Source organism: Canis aureus, chromosome 16, assembly GCF_053574225.1.
Source record: "Canis aureus isolate CA01 chromosome 16, VMU_Caureus_v.1.0, whole genome shotgun sequence".
NCBI lineage: Eukaryota > Metazoa > Chordata > Mammalia > Carnivora > Canidae > Canis > Canis aureus.
The window spans coordinates 39515618-39536724 of record NC_135626.1 but is presented as its reverse complement, the minus strand read 5'-3'; positions in this window follow the sequence as shown (position 1 = coordinate 39536724).

Genomic DNA, 21107 nt, shown 5'->3' with positions numbered 1-21107 from the left:
AGTACAGTAAAAGGATTATATACACCATGACCTAGTGGGATTTTATCTTAGAATGCAAGGATGGTTCAACAGACAAAAATCAATGAATGTAATACATCACATAACAGAACAAAGAGGAGAAAACACATGGTTATCTCAATAGATGGAAAAAAAGGATTTGATGGAATATAACATTTTCATAATAATAATAAAAAAAAACAGAAAACAAAACCACTCAACAAACTAGGAGTGGAAGGGAACTACATCAGCCTAATAAAAGCCATATATGAAAGCCCACACTAACATCATACTCAGTGGTAAAAGACTAGAAAGCTTTTCCTCTATATCAGGAAAAAGAGGGACACCTGGGTGGCTTAGTGGTCAAGCATCTACCCTCAGTTCAGGGCTTGATCCCAGGGTCTTGGGATCAAATCCCACATCAGGCTCCCCACAGAGAGCCTGCTTCTCCCTCCGCTTATGTCTCTGCCTCTCTGTGTGTGTCTCTTATGAATGAATGAATAAAATCTTTTAAAAAAAGATTAGTAAAAAAGAGAAGGGTGCCCACTTTTATTTATTCTATTTATCATAGTACTAGAAGTTCCAGCTAGAGCAATTAGACAAGAAAAAGAGGCAAAAAGCTTCCAAATAAGAAAGAAAAAAGTAAAACTGTCTCTACTTGCAGATGACATGATATGATATATAGAACACCCTAAAGATTCCACCAAAAGAAAAAAATTAGAAGAAAATGATTAGAACTCATCAACAAATTTAGTAGAGTTGCAGGATACAAAATCAATATACAAAACCAGCTACATTTTTATATACTAACAACAATCTATCAGAAAGAGAAATTAATAAAAAAAATTAAAAAAGAAAAAAAGAAAAAAAAGAAAGAGAAATTAAGGGGCCTGGGTGGTTCTGTCAGTTAAGCATCAGACTCCTGATTTCAGCTTAGGTCATGATCTCAGGGTGGTGAGATGGAGCCCCACATTGGGCTCTGCACTGGGCATGGAGCCTGTTAAGATTATCTCTCTCTCCTTCTCCCTCTGCCCCTCCTCCCTGCTCTCTCTCTTGCTCTCTCTCTAAAATAAAAACGTAAAAGTAAATAAAGATAAATTTTTTAAAAAAGAAAGAAATTAAGAAAGCAATTCCATTTATAATAGCATCAAGAAGAATAAAATACTTAGGAATAAATTTAAACAAAGAGATGAAAGATCTGTGTACTGAAGACTAGAAGGCATTGATGAAAGAAATTAAAGAAGGCACAAATATATGGAAAAGTATTCCATATGTATAAGTTAGGAGAATCAGTACTATTAAAATGCCCATACTACTCAAAGCAATTTACAGATTCAATGTGATCTCTATCAAAATTCTAATGGTATTTTTCACAGAAATAGAAAAAAAACATCCTAAAATTTGTATGAAACCATAAAAGGTTCTGAATAGTAAATCAATCTTGAAAAAAAGGAACAGAGCTGGAGGCATAATACTTCCTGATTTCAAATTACATTATACAGCTACATTAATCAAAATAGTATGATACTCACATAAGGCAGTAATATAGACTAGTGAAATAGAAGAAAAGTCCAGAAAGAAACCTCTATATAAGGTCAAATAATTTTTAATGAGAGTATCAAGACCATTCAATAGGGAAGGAGACTCTTTTCAACAAATGATGCTGGGAAAAGCAGATATCCACATGCAAAAGAATGAATGTGGATCCTTACATCATACACAAAAATTAAGTGAAGATGGATAAAAAACCTAGAGTTAGGAGCTAAAACTGTAAAACTCTTAGAAGAAAAAATAAGGGGAAAGCCTCATGACATTAGATTTGGCAGTGATTTCTTGGATATGACACCAAAAGCATATACAACAAAAGTAAAAAACACATAAATTAAACTATATCAAAATTTAAAACTTCTGTGCATCAAAGGATCAATGAACAAAATGAAAATTCAATCTACAGATTAGGAGAAAGATTTGTGAATCATATATATGATAAGAAACCAATATTTAGACTATATAAAAAACTCCTACAACTCAACAGCAATTGAAAATTGGGCAAAGGACATGAATGAATGGACACTTCTCCAAAGAAGATATACAAATAGCCAACAAACATTTGAAAAGACATTTCACGTCACTAGTCATTACAGAAATGCAAATCAAAACCACAACTGATAAACAACCTCATACCCACAAGACTGTATAGTCTCAAAAAAAAAAAAAAGTGCTAGCAAGGATGTGGAGAAATTGGAACCCTTGTGTACTGTTGGTAGAAATGTAAAATAGTGCAGCTACTATGGGAAACAGTATGGCAGTTACCAAAAAAACTAAAAATAAAATTACCATGTAACCCAGCAATTCCACTTCTAAGTATATACCCAAAGAATTTAGAGTATGATCTTGAAGAGTATATTTGTACACCCAAGTTCATGGTTATATTAATCATAACAGCCAAAAGGTTGGAAGCAGCCCAAATGTCCATCAATGGATAAATAGATAAACAAACTGTAGTATATACATCCAATGGAACATTATTCAGACTTAAAAAGGAAGGAAATCCTGATATATTCTATAACATGGGTGAATCTTGAGGACATTATGCTAAGTGAAATAAGCCATTCATAAAAAAGACATATTGTGTATGATTCCACTTATATGAGGCACCTATGTTGGTCAAATTCATCAATATGGAAAGTGAAAAAGTGGTTACCAGAGGCCTAGGGAGAAAAGAATGGAAAAGTTGGTTCTTTAATGGACAGTTTCAGTTTTGGAGGTTAAAAAGACTTCTAGAGATTGCACATCAAAGTGAATGTGCTTCAGCCTAGTGAACAGTGCACTTAAATGGTTACTATGTTAAATTTCATATTATATGTATTTTATTATAAGTACAATTTTTTAAAAGATTTTATTTATTTATTCATGAGAAACACAGAGAGGAGAGAGAGAGAGGCAGAGACACAGGCAGAGGGAGAAGCAGGCTCCATGCAGGGAGCCTGAAGTGGGACTCGATCTCGGATCTCCAGGATCACGCCCTGGGCTGAAGGCGGCACTAAACCGCTGAGCCACCCGGGCTGCCCCACTATAAGTACAATTTTTAAAAAATAAATACATATAGACCCCATTATTTACTTAACTAGATATATTTATGGTTTATGTCTGCAAAAGCAGGGAGAAGTGTCAAAGAATATGCACCAAACTGAATATTTATTATTTCTGAAGTACTAGTTTTGGATCAGATGGATGTTTTGGGAAAGAGAGGAAAAATAATAATTTTTTTATGCACCTGTGTACTGTTTGACTTGTTAAAACACGTATTCATCACTGAATTTTATTTTTAATTTAGTAGAGTCAGAAAACAATCTACTAGCAAAAGTCATTAAAGGTTTCAACTGGGAATATGTACACTGATGGTTGAAGGCAAAAATACTGGTTAGAGCTCTTAGTGTCCTATAACTTGCACAAACAGATCCTAGGAAGGCATAGTTCTTTTTATGAAGTCCTGATCCCTAATTTAATGATCACTTAGGAAGAAAATGTTCAGTTTAGATAAACTCGGTCTCAAGGTTAACAAAGGATAGGTATGATAAAGCAAACCAGGGTTAGCCCAACTCTAGTCTGTCATGTGATTTGCATAAAGAGGTGTTGCTCTGATTGGCTTCCATAATGATCCAGGGAGCAAAGACAAAACATAATGAGATTTAATTGAATAATGACCAAGCAGTCTATTGAAATGCTATTTATAACTTTCTAAACAACTCAAGTATCAGCCAATCAGAGACTTACTTTGCAAATGGTATCAAGGAACAATGCTGAATGTTAGGGAAATAGGCAGCTCTAGGAAATATATAAAAGGCCAGATGTAGAAGGCGCAGCCAAAACTCAAAAACTTCTCTTTAACAACCCAGCTCTTAACCTAAGTTCTGACCATGGCCTGCTGCTCCACTAGCTTCTGTGGATTTCCCACCTGCTCCACCAGTGGGAACTGTGGCTCCAGCTGCTGCCAGCCTAGCTGCTGTCAGACCAGCTGCTGCCAGCCAACCAGCTGCCAGACCAGCTGCTGCCAGCCGAGCTGCTGCCAGCCAACCAGCTGCCAGACCAGCTGCTGCCAGCCGAGCTGCTGCCAGACCAGCTGCTGCCAGCCAACTTGCTGTCAGACCAGCTGCTGCCAGCCCAGCTGTGGGACTGGCTGTGGCATTGGTGGTGGCCAGGAGGGTGGCAGTGGAGCTATGAGCTGCCGAGTCAGGTGGTGCCGCCCTGACTGCCGCGTGGAGGACACCTGCCTGCCCCCCTGCTGCGTGGTGAGCTGCACACCCCCAACCTGCTGCCAGCTGCACCATGCCCAGGCCTCCTGCTGCCGCCCATCCTACTGTGGACAGTCCTGCTGCCGCCCAGCCTGCTGCTCCTACTGCTGCCAGCCCACCTGCTGCCAGCCCACCTGTTGTGAGCCCACCTGCTAAAAGCAAGGCTGCTGATTAATCAAGAATGAAATGGGAAGCTAAATCAGCTGCTCTGATCTCTGAAGAAGTGTTCAATTTTATTCCCATCATGACGTTTCTAAGCCGATCAGAAATAATGAATCTTAATCAGGCCCCTCTTGGATGTGCTGAATTAGCACAGGGAATACATGTATCAATCAGAGTATCTAGATATCCTGCCTTGTTAGAGAAGGCATCAGGGTAGGGTATTTCTTTATTTCAGTGACATCTCCCGTCTCCTCCCTATCTTTTGATCCCTGCATATTTTTAGATTTGCTTTCTCCTTGAATATACCATTAATTTCAAATAAAATGTTTAAATGTGTAAAGCAAACTGAGTTATTTTCTTTTTTCTACCTCTAAGCTTATCCATCTTTAGTTGGAATTCAAGTTAGTTTAGTTGGATTTGCATTTTGATAATAATCTTAAAGCATAAACAAAATCTAAACTGGAAAGATTAAATATTAATTACATTATGCATGAATCCATCAGTAAGTAAAATGTTCCATGCGTTAAATAATCTTTATAGTTATTCAAATACTTAAAATGCCTGGGTGGCTCAGTGGTTTAGCGCCTGCCTTCAGCCCAGGGAGTCTTGCATCGAGCTCCTGCATGGAGTCTGCTTCCCCCTCTGCCTATGTCTCTGCCTCTCTCTGTGTCTCTCATGAATAAATAAATAAAATCTTTAAAAAAATACTTAAAATGCTCTAACCTATTATGATTAGGTCTAGACAATAGACCTAAAGCCACTTTTGGCTAAAAATTTTAGGTTGCTCAAATCTATGGGATTTCCACCTAGATATACCTCTACCATTTTAATCTCCTTGCAGTTAGTTTATACACCAGATGGTTCTCCTTTATGCATGCCTAATATCTAAAGATTATATTACTTACTAAATAGATTTTAAAATATCTACCAGATACTATCTATTAGATGGCATTTTCCAAGAGCATTTAGGTTTAATTCCTATGTCTTAGCCTATTATATTCTTCCCACTGATCCCCAAATTACTCTTCAAATTTCAACTCCCAACACTCACCTCCATTTACTGTAAGTGTGTATAAAGTGTATCTGATCTAAATGAGGGTAGAACAAAAAGCCAGGGAGATTCTCTGTGAGTTCTACCAACACCAATGGTCAGACACATGCATTAGATATCTCAAACTATATATGTTGCACTTTGTAATCCAATTTGAAAGATGTTCTCTTAGGAAGTTAACACAAATCTAGAACAAAAAATACATTTTACCATTTAATTTTTAATTCCTCATTAAGTATTTTAATGCAACATCCAAAATAAAATAGGACAAAATATAGGACACTTTATGTAAAATATTTTCCAAGTTATTTACAAGATCCCAGCACTTACCTCTATCATTTAATTGGCAGCAATGATAGATCAAATGAATTTCAAAGAATATAATAAATGGCGATGCATTCTTCAAAACATCATAATTCCCAGATGGTTTTCCCTGAGACTTGGTTCAACTATTCAATGTAGAAAAATATTTCAGCACTTCCTAGTCTCTTTTGACAATGACAGGGACTCCTCCATGGACGGCGCTACAGCTTGAAAGTTCTATTAAATCATTTGTAAGTGGTCCATGTGTCCATGAATCATGCCTTTTACTCCACCTATTCAAAATCAGATTCAGTGAGCATTTACTGAAGTTCTACCTGAGGCTTAGCACTCTGCTAGATACCTTTATATAAACTATGTCACTTGGTTCACAAGAAAAGATTTCTCATCTAGAACATGAACAATATTTACATATTTCAAACTGATTGAAATCAAAGAAATTATAACAGTAATTTGATGTGATGTTGGAGTAAATTAGAAGCTTTTAGTTACGTATAACCAAAGGTACTCTTCTATTCAGAGGAAGTCCCAATGTCCTAAACTCAACAGAATTCAGTCTATACAGCCAGAAGGAAAAAAATAATAGTTGAAAATAAAAGCACAATTATCCTTAGCCTTAGAGATATGAATAGAGTGTCACATGGAATAACCACCTCTACAAAATGAGGGTGTTGACATGGAGTAAAATGGACAGACTCTTTGAACATGGAAAACCACAAATGTATTCCAAAGGGCAAAGGACCAATATGAGGAGTTCAAATGAAACTATAAAACGAAGTAATTTCTAAACTGCTGCTCATAATGGGTCATAAGTATTTCAATGTAAGCCAATCAGAGGACCAATGAGGAACAAATTTAAACAAAAACAAGGAAGATATGTTAAGAATTTTATAAATAGAAGCTGGCTCAGATATATAAAAGGCCTGACATAGACCTTACCACCAAAACACCTCCAAGCAACCCAACTCTCAACCCAGCTCCTGACCATGGCCTGCTGCTCCACTAGCTTCTGTGGATTTCCCACCTGCTCCACCAGTGGGAACTGTGGCTCCAGCTGCTGCCAGCCTAGCTGCTGTCAGACCAGCTGCTGCCAGCCAACCAGCTGCCAGACCAGCTGCTGCCAGCCGAGCTGCTGCCAGACCAGCTGCTGCCAGCCAACTTGCTGTCAGACCAGCTGCTGCCAGCCCAGCTGTGGGACTGGCTGTGGCATTGGTGGTGGCCAGGAGGGTGGCAGTGGAGCTATGAGCTGCCGAGTCAGGTGGTGCCGCCCTGACTGCCGCGTGGAGGACACCTGCCTGCCCCCCTGCTGCGTGGTGAGCTGCACACCCCCAACCTGCTGCCAGCTGCACCATGCCCAGGCCTCCTGCTGCCGCCCATCCTACTGTGGACAGTCCTGCTGCCGCCCAGCCTGCTGCTCCTACTGCTGCCAGCCCACCTGCTGCCAGCCCACCTGTTGTGAGCCCACCTGCTAAAAGCCAGGTTGTCATTTCCAATTGCCCAGGACACAATATCTCTGGATAGCAGATCTCCTCAATCACCCTTGGGCCATCAGAAGTTCTTAGACTTCCATTTAGGTTTAAGTTATGGAGTTCTAAGTATATGAGTTTTATCTGATTTCATCCTGCACTGAATACCTTGGCTATCCACTGTGGTCACCGAAAAGCTGCAAACCTACCAGTTGGTTATCAAAATGCTTTGGATATACTATTTCTGATTTTTCTGTAGGGTTGAAAACTATTAATATTCTGTGGAATTAATCTTTGAGAACTATCCACAAGTCTAATTCTTTTCCCTGCTTTATAATCTTTTTTTTTTTTAGTTCTATTTACCTAACATTTTTTCTAACATCAAAGGCACCAGAGTAGAGTCAAGTGACTTTCCTCAGGTGTCATCAGAAAAAATGGAAGCTCTTCACCCAAAATTCACCTTCTAAGAAGTAGGCTAAACTTTTTCATAATTCAACATCTGATTCCAACCCTTTTTTTGCAGGGGGTGGGGATTATAATGATCTTGCCTGTTGGATGTTTCAATTACACCTGTGATACAGTGTTTTCTGTCATTTCTTAATAAATATTATAACTGGGCAAATAAACCTTAGTCTGTGTTTCTACTTGTACATAGAATGGGTTAACTGTGATAATTTGTGAGTGCCTACTTGGAATAAATACATTTGTTTCTTTTTAAAAGAAACTGAAATCATATATAGTGCATTCATTTATTCATTCTATAAATATTTATTGACCATCACTTCTAAAGCAAGGACTATGGAGATCAGGAAGATGAAGAATTAATTCTTATCCTTGAGGACTTTGCTATGCATTAAGAAAAAGTATATGTGGGAAAATAGCCACAAAAATGTAACAAGATAAACTATATTCTCCTTAGTTGGTAGAAAAAAATCTCCCTGTCTTAGGGAGATGCTTTTGTGGCCACCAAGCTCTGATGATCCAACTTATAACAGGTACATCACATGTGACATACACATTGGCAAACCCAAAACCCCATGAGAAGGATGTAAATAAGTAGACATAAGACAGAAGGATTTTTTTTTTTTACTTCAGAAAGGGAGTGAGGATAATAAAGAAGAGAGGAGAGACCCAGTCAGGAGGTCATGAATATTACCCTATGACTTATCCCCATTAAGTTACCAAACTCACACAATACTTAGAATAGGTCAGCTTCCCTATGAATATCAGTGGAAGAGCTGGATTTCATGTGTGGGTCGCTGCAAAAGGCGTTGGAAACAACCCAGGATGCAGACAGAGCAGGGGGGGATCTATAAGAAAGTAATGCCTCGGGAATGCTCAGAAATTGGAAAGGCTCTGGATGGCCATTGCTGTGGAAAGTAATATCTTGGTTATGTAGACCACAAAGAAGACAGAAGGGCCAGAAACAGGATTTCAAAAAGGAAAAAATCACTTTGGGACTAGCAGGAGCTATGTTGGGAGCAACATCTGGAAAGGCTTCACAAGGGAGGTAATCTTTTGGGGCCCTGATGATTGTTCTAAATGGAAGGAAAAGAGTTTAGCCTCCCCACCTATAAGAGTGGCAAAAATCCAAAGCACAGACAACACACAATGGTGGTGAAATGCTGCTGGAGCAAAAAGAATTCTCTCTCAGTGCTGGTGGGAATGCACAATGGTACAACTTTGGAAGACACTTGGGCTGTTTCTTATCAAGCTAAACACAGGCTCATCATACAACCTAGCAATTGGGTGCCCATGTATTTATCCAAATAAGCTGAAAAGTTAAGTCCAGAAGATAGGGGGCAAGATGGCAACTCAGCTCCCCTGGTCCCACCAACTCACCTAGATAACTTTCAAATCATCCTGAACACCTACGAATTTGAAGTGAGATTAAAGAGAGGACAGCTGGAACGCTACAGAGAGAAGGATTTTTGCTTCTAGCAAGGTAGGAAGGTGGAAAAAAATAAAATAAAAAAAGAATCAAGTGGGGAAGGGGCACCGCAAGGCACCAGGCTAAACCTGGCATCGAAAACCTTGGGGACAGGAAAGCCCAGCACGGGAGAAGCAGGAACTTTAAAAATCCACACCGGATTCTCCCTGGATGGAAAGTGCTCACCAGGGAAATCGGGCAGAATTGCAGGAGGGGCAATGAGGCCTCCAATTTCTCAGAGTCGCTAAAAGAGGAAGTGCGTGGGGGGAGAGCGCAGCACAAACTGTGAGCGCATCTCGGTAAAGGGCTGGAGCGCGCAGTCTTTGGGGCATCTAGGAGAAGCTGGTGGGTCAGGCGGGGGCTGTGGACAGAGGTGTCTGTGCCCTGCTGCCTTTGGGAGCCGCTACCCACCCCCTCCAGCGCGATTCTAGCACCACAGGGCTCCCGGATCCCAGGGCGCCAGGCAGACACAGCCCATGATCCTGTGCTCCCCCTGAGACAGGCAGAAGCGGGGACGGCACAGGACAGCGAGGACTCTCCTGCCACTGGGAGCCCCAAGATGTGCAGATCAATGCACCTGTGCTGTCCGGAAGCATCTAGGCCAGTGCAAACTAGGAGACTGCATTAGTTACTGGTGGAGAGCTGACTCCAGAGCTGGACATCTGGCCGCCGCCAGTGTTGTTGTTCCTTCTTGTGTCACCTTGTGCCTGGAAAGGTGGGGCTGCCAGGGAACAGAGGACTCACGGGGTAAGCAGCTCCCACTGAGCCCGCAGGGGATGGGGCATCTCCACGCAAGGGATGGGGCATCTCCACTCAGGCACACACACCTGAGAATCAGCACAGCAGCCCCTCCCCCAGAAGACCAGCTGGAAGGACAGGGGAAGAGCAAGTTCTGGACCAAACAGCACTGGAGAGCTCCAGGGGAAGTCGAGGGATTTATAGTATTAGAACTAGAGGGTAACCCCCATCCCCTTTTTCCAGTACAACTCATTTTTATATCAAACTAAAAATTTCCAATATTTTTTTCTCTTTTCCCGCCTTAAATTATAATATTTTACCACCTCTTCATTTTTAAGTTTCTTCCTTTTTGACTTTCATATTTCTACAATTACATGTCTTAGATATATTTTCCACTTCTAGATTCCCTTCAACGTACTCAATTTAATTTTGGGAGATATATGAGATATGTTTTTTTGTTTTGTGTTTTTTGTTTTCTCTGCCTCATTTTGTTCTACTATGGCGGAAGTTAATACCTTCTAAAACATGACCAGCATGCAGCCAGAACCAAGTGGTATACCATGCTCATTCATTCTGTAAGATTATATTCTCTCTTCATTCCCATTCTGCCCCCTCTTTTATATCATTTATGTTTTGGTGGTCAGTGGTGGGGCTTTCTATAAGTATTGCTGGTTTATATGAATTTGGGACTAAGAATCTTCTAACATACAGAACTTAATACACTAAGAACCAAGAGGATCACCATCTAGGACTCCTCAGGTAGACTACATTCTCCCTCCACTACAATTTCGTCAACACCACCATCTTCCAGTCCTCCCCTTTGTTTTATCTTTTTTTACTTTTTTCTTTTTTTCCTCTTTACTTTTGTTTTTTTCTATTTTCTTGACTCTGGGATTCTTGGCCTTTTATTTTTTACTACTTTGTTTTAAAATTTGTTTTTCACATTGTTGGTCCTTTTGTTTTATTTTTTTCTGATCTTTGTTTTCATTTTCTTGTCTCTGACCTCGGCAGATTCATCTAGGGTGAAATTTACTTAGGTCATGGTTGCTATTCTTGACTCAGCCTGCTCATACAGCCACTCTGCACTGAGCAAGATGACTAGAAGGAAGAACTTACCACAAAAGAAAGAATCAGAAACAGTACTCTCTGCCACAGAGTTACAGAATTTGGATTACAATTCGATGTCAGAAAGCCAACTCAGAAGCACAATTATAAAGCTACTGGTCACTCTGGAAAAAAGCATAAAGGATTCAAGAGACTTCATGACTGCAGAATTTAGATCTAATCAGGCCGAAGTTAAAAATCAATTAAATGAGATGCAATCCAAACTGGATGTCCTAACGATGAGCGTTAATGAGGTGGAAGAAAGAGTGAGTGACATAGAAGACAAGTTGATGGCAAGGAAGGAAGCTGAGGAAAAAAGAGAAAAATAATTAAAGATCATGAGGAAAAGTTAAGAGAAATAAATGATAGCCTCAGAAGGAAGAATCTGCACATAATAGGGGTTCCAGAAAAGGCTGAGAGGGACAGAAAGCATATTTGAACAAATCAGAGCTGAGAACTTCCTTAATTTGGGGAGGGAAACAGGCATTCAGATCCAGGAGATAGAGAGGTTCCCGCCCCCAAATCAATAAAGACCATTCAACACCTTGATATTTAATAGTGAAACTTGCAAATTTCAAAGATAAAGAGAAAATCCTTAAAGCAGCAAGAGATAAGAGATCCCTAACTTATATGGGAAGAAATATTAGATTATCACCAGACCTCTGCACAGAGACCTGCCAGGCCAGAAAGGGTTAGTAGGATGTATTCAGGGTACTAAATGAGAAGAACATGCAGCCAAGAATACTTTATCCAGTAAGGCTCTCATTCAGAATTGAAGGAGAGATAAAGAGCTCCCAAGATAGGCAGAAACTGAAAGAATATGTGACCACCAAACCAGCTCTGCAAGAAATATTAAGAGGGGCCAGGTAAAAGAAAAAGAGGAAGCGCAAAGAAATAATCCACAAAAACAGGGATTGAATAGGTATTACAATGACACTAAATTCATATATTTCAATAGTTACTCTGAATGTGAATGGGCTAAATAATCCCATAGAAAGACGCACGGTTTCCGACTGGATAAAAAAGCAAGACCCTTCCATTTGCTGTTTACAAGAGACTCATTTTAGATCTAATGACACTGCCAGCCTGAAAATGAAAGGCTGGAGAACCATTTATCATTCAAATGGTCCTCAAAATAAAACTGGGGTAGCAATCCTCATATCACATAAATTAAAGTTTATCCCAAAAACTGTAGTAAGAGATGAAGAGAGACACTATATCATACTTAAAGGATTTATCTAACAAGAGGACCTAACAGTCATGAATATTTATGCCCCTAATGTGGGAGCTGTCAAGTATATCAATTAATAACCAAAGTAAAGACATACTTATACATGGCACTTTCTGCAAATGACAGATTTTCTAAGCACAACATCACCAAAGAAACAAGGGCTTTAAATGATACACTGGACCAGATGGATTTCACAGATATATACAGAACTTTGCATCCAAACGCAACTGAATACACATTCTTCTCAAGTGCACATGGAACTTTCTCCAGAACAGACCACATACTGGGTCACAAATCAGGTCTCAATACATACCAAAAGATTGGGTTGTCCCCTGCATATTTTCAGACCACAATGCTTTGAAACTAGAACTCAATCACAAGATGAAATTTTTAAGAAACTCAAACACATGGAGGTTAAAGAGTATCCTGCTAAAAGATGAATGGGTCAACCAGGAAATTAGAAAATTAAAAAGATTTATGGAAACTAATGAAAATGAAGATAAAACCATTCAAAATCTTTAGGATACAGCAAAAACAATCCTAAGAGGGAAATAAATCACAATACAAGCATCCCTCAAAAAATTGGAGAAAACTCAAATACACAAGCTAACCTCACACCTAAAGGAATTGGAGAAAGAACAGAAATAAGAAATAAAAACTACACCAAGCAGAAGAAGAGAGATAATAAAGATCTGAGCAGAACTAAATAAAATAAAACCAGAAGAACTGTTATCTATCTATTAAAAATTAATAAGCTAGATAAACCATTAGCCAGCCTTATTAAAAAGAGAAAAGACTCAAATTAATAAAACCATGAATGAAAGAGAAGAGATCACAACCAATACCAAGAAAATACAAACGATTTCAAAAATGTATTATGAGGGCAGCCCCGGTGGCCCAGCGGTTTACACCACCTTCAGCCCAGGTTGTGATCCTGGAGACCCGGGATTGAGTCCCACGTCAGGCTCCCTGCATGGAGCCTGCTTCTCCCTCTGCCTGTGTCTCTACCTCTTTCTCTGTGTCTGTCATGAATAAACAAATAAATAAAAAATAAAAAAATATATTATGAGCAGCTATATGCCAATAAATAAGGCAATCTAGAAGAAATGGATGTATTTCTGGAAAACCACAAATTACCAAAACTGGAACAAGAAGAAATAGAAAACCCAAACAGGCCAATAACCAGGGAGGAAATTGAAGCAGTCATCAAAAACCACCCAAGACACCAAAGTCCAGGGCCAGATGGCTTCCCTGGGGAATTCTATCAAATGTTTAAGAAAGGACCAATTCCTATTATACTAAAGCTGTTCTGAAGGATATAAAAGGATGGAATACTTCCAAACTCTTTTTATAAGGCCAGCATCACCTTAATTCCAAAACCAAAGACCCCACCAAAAAGAAGAATTATAGGCCAATATCCCTGATGAACACAGATGCAAAAATTCTCACTAAGATACAGCCAATGGGGCTCAACAGTACATTAAGAATATTATTCACCATGACCAAGTGGGATGTATCCCCAGGATGCAAGGTTGGTTTACCATTTATTAAACAATCAACGTGATCACATCAACTAGAGAAAGAAACAAGAATCATATGATCTTCTCAATAGATGCAGAGAAAGCATTTGACAAAATACAGCATCCATTCCTGATCAAAACTCTTCAGAAGGTAAGGATAGAGGGAACATTCCTCAGCATCTTAAAAGCCATTTACAAAAAGCCCACAGCAAATATCATTCTCAATGGGGAAACACTGAGAGCCTTTCCCCTAAGATCAGGAATATGACAGGGATATCCACTCTCACCACTGCTATTCAATATAGTACTAGAAGTCCTAGCTCAGCAATCAGGCAACAAAAAGAAATAAAAGGCATTCAAATTGGCAAAGAAGAAGTCAAACTCTCCCTCTTTGCAGATGACATGATACTGTACATAGAAACCCCAAGAGACTCCACCCCAAGATTGCTAGAACTCATACAGCAATTCAGCAATGCGGCAGGATACAAAATCAATGCCCAGAAATCAGTGGCATTTCTATACACTAACAATGAGACTGAAGAAAGAGAAATTAAGGAGTCAATCCCACTTACAATTGTACCCAAAAGCATAAGATACCTAGGAATAAACCTAACCAAAGAGGTAAAGGATCTATACTCTAAAAACTACAGAACACTTCTGAAAGAAATTGAGGAAGACACAAAGAGATGGAAAAATATTCCATGCTCATGGATTGGAAGAATTAATATTATGAAAATGTCCATGCTACCCATGGCAATTCACACATTTAATGCAATCCCTGTTAAAATACCATGGACTTTCTTCAGAGAATTGTAACAAATCATTTCAAGATTTGTGTGGAATCAGAAAAGACCCCCCAATATTTAGAGGAATATTGAAAAAGAAAACCAGAGCTGGGGGCATCACAATGCCAGATTTCAGGTTGTACTACAAAGCTGTGATCATCATGACAGCATGGTACTGGCACAAAAACAGATACACAGATCAATGGAACAGAATAGAGAATCCAGAAATGGGCCCTCAACTCTATGGTCAACTAATATTTGACAAATCAGGAAAGATTATCCACTGGAAAAAGGATAGTCTCTTCAATAAATGGTTTTGGGAAAATTGGACAGCCACATGCAGCAGAAGAAAACTAGACCACTCTCTTGCACCATACACAAAGATAAACTCAAAATGGATGAAAGATCTAAATGTGAGACAAGAATCCATCAAAATCCTAGAGGAGAACACAGGCAACACCCTTTTTGAACTTGGCCACACCAAGATGCAAGATACATCTATCAAGGCAAGGGAAACAAAAGCAAAAATGAACTATTGGGATTTATTAGGATAAAAAGCTTCTGTACAGCAAAAGAAAGAGTCGACAACACTGAAAAACAACTTACAGAATGGGAGAAGATATTTGCAAATGACATATCAGATAAAGGGCTAGTATCCAAGATCTATAAAGAACTTATTAAACCCAACACCAAAGAAACAAACAATCCAATCATGAAATGGGCAAAAGACATGAACAAAAATCTCACAGAGGAAGACATAGACATGGTCAACAAGCACATGAGAAAATGTTCCGCATCACTTGCCCTCAGGGAAATACCAATCAAAACCACAATGAGATACCACCTCACACCAGTGAGAATGGTGAAAATTAACAAGACAGGAAACAACAAATGTTGGAGGGGATGTGTCGAAAGAGGAACCCTCCTGCCCTGTTGGTGGGAATGTAAACTGGTACAGCCACTCTGGAAATCTGTGTGGAGTTTCCTCAAAGAGTTAAAAATAGAACTACCCTATGACCCAGCAATTGCACTACTGGGGATTTACTCCAAAGATACATATGCAGTGAAAAGCTGAGATACCTGCACCCCGATGTTTCTAGCAGCAATGTCCACAATAGCCAAACTGTGGAAGGAGCCTCGGTGTCCATCAAAAGATGAATGGATAAGGAAGACGTGGTGTATACATATATACAATTGAATATTACTCAGCCATTAGATTCACAGCAAATTTATTTTTTTAAGATTTTATTTATTTATTCATGAGAGACAGAGAGAGAGAGAGAGAGAGGCAGAGACAGAGGGAGAAGCGGGCTCCCCACTAGGAGCCTAATGTAGGACTCAATCCTGATCCTGGGATCAGGACCTGAGCCAAAAGCAGACGCTTAACTGCTGAGCCATCCAGGCGTCCCTACTCAGCCATTAGAAACAACAAATACCCACCGTTTGCTTCAACATGGATAGAACTGGAGGGTATTATGCTGAGTGAAGTAAGTCAATTGGAGAAGGACAAACATTATATGGTTTCACTCATATGGGGAATATAAAAAGTAGTGAAAGGGATTATAGGGGAAAGGAGAGAAAATGAGTGAGAAAAATCAGAGACGGTGACAGAACGTGAGAGTCTCCTAACTCTGGAAAACAAACAAGAGGTAGTGAAAGGGGAGGTGGAAGGGGATATGGGGTGACTTGGTGACGGGCACTGAGGGGGGCACTTTACGGGATGAACACTGGGTGTTTTACCATATGTTGGCAAATCGAACTCCAATGAAATACTATACATATAAAAATAAATAAATAAAATAAACTCTGAAAAAAAACTTACATCCACACAAAAACCTGTGCATGAATGTTTATAGCAGCTTTATTCATAATTACCAAGAATTGGCAGCAACAAAGATGTCCCTCAATAGGTGAATGGAAAAACAAATTGAATTACATTTATGGAATGGAATACTATTCTGTGATAAAAAGAAATGATTTATCAAGGTGTGAAAAGATTAAATGCATATTACTAAATGAAAGAAGCTAATGTGAAAAGGCTACATGCTATATGATTCCAACTGTATAACATGCTGAAAAAGGCAAAAACACAGAAACATTAAAATGTTGCCCAAACGTTCTGCCTACTATGCCGCAGAGATGCCTGTAGTCCAACACTAAAATAACAGGCTTATAAACTAAAAAAATAAAGTTATAGAAATAGACACAGGACTAGCCTGTAAAATCTAAACAGAAGCCAATTATGGGCTTTTAAGAGAGCTTTCTTTTATTGATTAAAGGACCACACACTGTTGGTGCTTCTATTTCCTCTTTGTCCAGACTATTCTTTTCACTTTAAACACAGATACGACTCCTGGAGCTACAGAATACCAAGATAATGGAAGGGACACTGGTCCTGACATAGCTGAGCCTCTGCACCATTGCTAGCAGCTGCCTACCTGTGGGAAGAAGAAGTCCTTTGATCAAGCCAATATCTATTGGCTTTTCCAAAATTAGAAACCTAGAGTGTTCCTAACCACTACACTATGCAGTAGACTGCAGTAAGCTCTCAAAATGGAAACTTCCTATATATGATACCTAAGAGCATTTGAGATGCATAAAACAGTTCAGTGATAGGAAAAGCACATTAACTGCAAATTCTAAAGCAAGAATGGGGAGTACTTTTAATTGAGGTTCATTGATCATAATGTGAGTAGATGGATAATAAGAGGGATAGAAGAAAATCAGGGGGGCAGATTAAGGTAAGAAATGGAGAAAAGAATGAAAAGGAAAAGCACAAAACAGAGGAGAAAAGACAGAAGACAGATTGAAGATGACGAGGGGGACACCTGGGTGGCTCAGTGGTTGAGTGTCTACCTTTAGGCTCAGGTCGTGATCCGGGGGTCCTGGGATGGAGTCCCACATCAGATTCCCCTCGGGGAATTTACTTCTCCCTCTGTTTATGTATCTGCCTCTCTCTCTGCATCTCTCATGAATAAGTAAATAAAATCTTTAAAAAAAGAGAGAGAGAGAGACGACTAGGGACTAGAGGCAAAAAAGAAAAGGGGAAAATGACGGGGGAGAGGGGCATGAAGGAGAGAGATGAAAACCAACATGACCTTGTTTAGTGCCAGACACTGTGCCATACGCTAATTATACTTTGCGCGCTTTATCATTTAACACTTACATCAATCCTTGAGATAAATATTATTATCCTGGCTTGTAGATAAGGAAAATAAATCTAAATGAAACTAAATAGCTTGCTTAAGTCACATATTCTTTTAAGTAAACAAAAAACTAAAATCTGAACCCAAAACTAAAATCTGACTCCAAAACTCAGAGAATGAAATTAAGGAATTATATTTGAAGGAGGTATGGGGAGGTTCAGGAGATTTAAGAATGGCTGTTTAGAAGCTGTGGAATAAGTTCCTCTTTTCTCAGTTGTTATTATCTTTCAGCCTACCTGCATAGTCCAGGATAATCTCTGCATTTTAGAGTCACCTGAGTAGTAACTTTAACTACATCTGCAAAGTTCCTTTTGTCCTGTAACATAACATATTCATGGGCATGACACTAGGGCTCAGAGGTCACAGGGCCTCAAATTCTGCCTACCCCAGGGATTATCAGACACTGTGTTGACACTAATTCCTAAAGACCCAAAATATCACTCAGTCCACCGATGAAAGTGGTGGCTTATGGTGGATCATGGTGGCCAGTCTTACCACCCATTTTAATCACAGCAGACCCAGTAGATCTAGAGATCAATTCCTCAATTTGTGAGTCTATAACTGGGATGATCTGACTGACAATTAGCAAAATCCTCACGTTAAGCACTCTGGCTTGAGAAATGAAGCTCATGTGGTAGCAAGAACCAAGTAGAAGCCACTGGAAGTTCCCCTCATTACAAGGGTAGTAAATACAAAATGATACCATATCCCTGGAGGAATTGTGAAGATGAGTGCCATTTTTAGAGACTTGAAAAAAGCCTGAGGGTGATACCTAGCATCTCCCCACTGACTCTCTTGTTTGTCCTATGGAAAAAGCAGGCAAACCTTAGAGTATGAGAAAGTAATTATCTACTATTATGTTTTAAAATTTTATTTATTTATTCATGAGAGACACACACACACACACAGAGAGAGAGAGAGAGAGAGGCAGAGACACAGGCAGAGGGAGAAGCAGGCTCCATGCAGGGAGCCCGATGTGGGACTCGATCCCGGGTCTCCAGGATCATGCCCTGGGCTGAAGGCGGCGCTAAACCACTGAGCCACCTGGGCTGCCCTCTACTATTATTTTAAACCAATTTAAGAAATGGCCCCAATTGGAGCTGATGTTCCAGATGGAGTGTCTTTCATAGAACAAATCAACATAGTCCCTGGCAACTGGAAGTATGCAGCTTTTGACATGAAAATACCTTTTCCTCTATTATCAGTTTGCAAGAACAATCAGAAATAGTTTGCTTTTAACTGGTATGACTAACAGTAAATTTACAAGTATTGTCTCAGGGCTGTGTCAACTCTCCTGCTTTCTGTCATAATATACTCAGCAGCGACCTTAATCATCTTGACATTCCACACATCGTATCAGTCCACTACACATTGATGACATCATGCTAATTGTTTCTGATGAGCAGGAAGTAGCGAGTACTTTAGATGTCTTTGTAAACATATGAGAACATCCAGGTTGGAGATAAACCCCACAAAAATTAAGGAGGTCACCACCTCAGTGAAATTTCTTGGAGTCAAATTGTCTAGAACATGTTGAGATCTCTCCAAGGTAAAAGAAAAATTGTTGTCCTTTGAACTATCTTCAGCTAGGAAAAGCACAACCCTTAGTGGACTTTTTTGGATTCTGAATTCAATATACGTTTGAATGTGCTAGTATAATCCACCTACTGACAACGTGAAAGAGACAGGACAACTATGCATTCAAGGTGTTTCAGAAATGAAGATTTAAATCACCCCCTATCAGGTAAAGAACCTCAACCAGCTGAAGTCCTTATTGAGCATAAAAAAAAAAAACAAAAAAAAACAAAAAAAAAAAAACCCTACCATGAAATGAGTAGTGAAGGAAGAGTTATAAATATCAATTACAGTCTTGTGACCAATTAGAAGGATTATAGAAACCATGTGTATTTCTTCCTTTTTATTTTTCTTCTCCTTTCTCCTTCCCTTGTTTAGTGCCATTTGCTATACCCAGACTGACTAAACTTCAAATGAACCCAATTTCATTTAATATTCCATCAGTTCTGTAAAATCGATACTGTTATCTTGGTTTTGTAAGAAGAGTATCTTAAATTTAAAAGAGCTTAAACAAACTGAAATCAAGATTTCAAAGAGATATGTGTACTCCTATGTTCACTGCAACATTATTCACAATATCCAAGACCTGGAAGCAAAGCAAGTATTCAACAATGAACTATGGATGAAGAAAATGTGGTATTTACATACAATGGAATATTATCCAGCTTTAAAAAAGAAGGAAATAGTGCTACTTGAAACAACATGGATGTACCTGTAGGACATTATGATAACATCAATAAGCCAGACACAGAACAAATCCTATATGACACCACTTATATAAGGATCTAAAATAGTCAAATTCATAGAAGCAGAGAGTAGAATGGTGGTTACTGATGTGGAGAAAAAGGAAAAAAACAAAAAATTTAATTTCCTTATAACTTACATCCCATTGATAAGTACTTGAGACAGGCAGAGTGACCCTCCTCCTGGAACTCAACTGCCTTGATGTTAATACTGTTAATACTAGAAACAAAAGGCAACCTTTGCTTGACATTAGCCAGACCTCCAGGATCCTGTAAAATTCCCTTTGGAAACTTCCTTTATCCTAGATATATGTTAGCAATCATCCTCCAAGCATATGGCCACTGATAATACAACTGAAGGATCTCATAATTAAGGTTTTACTAGACAGTAGTAAATGGCCTTTTCCTAACAACTGCTAGTCCCTTGAGGTCCTGGAAATCTTGCTTTCAAATTCCTTAAGTAATGGAATCCCTAACCCCCTCCAATTTGAAAGTATATAGTCAGCCACTCTTCACAACCCCAGTACAGCTCTTTCTGCCCATGGGTCCTGTCCCTGTGCTTTAATAAAGCCACTGTTTTTTGCACCAAAGATGTCTCAAGAATTCTTTCTTGACTGTTTGCTCCCAAACCCCAACATTTCACATCAGTTATAGTTCAGAGTGGGGAGGATTGAGGAGGTAATGGTCAAAGGGTATAAAGCTTCAGTTATATAAGACAAATAAGTCTTAGAGATCTACTATGTACCATAGGGTCTATGGTTAACAATAGTGTATTATATACTTAAAGATTTGTTTAAAAGATATATATTAAGCATTCTTATCACACACAAAAAAAGGAGAGGAAACTTTGGGATTTCATGGCATTGATTGTGCTATTTCACAGGTTTATACTTATCTCCAAATTCACTGAGTTATTATAGTCACATAGCTTATACGTAAAAACCAAAATATGAACCCAACTCAGGCTCCAAAACTCAGAACAA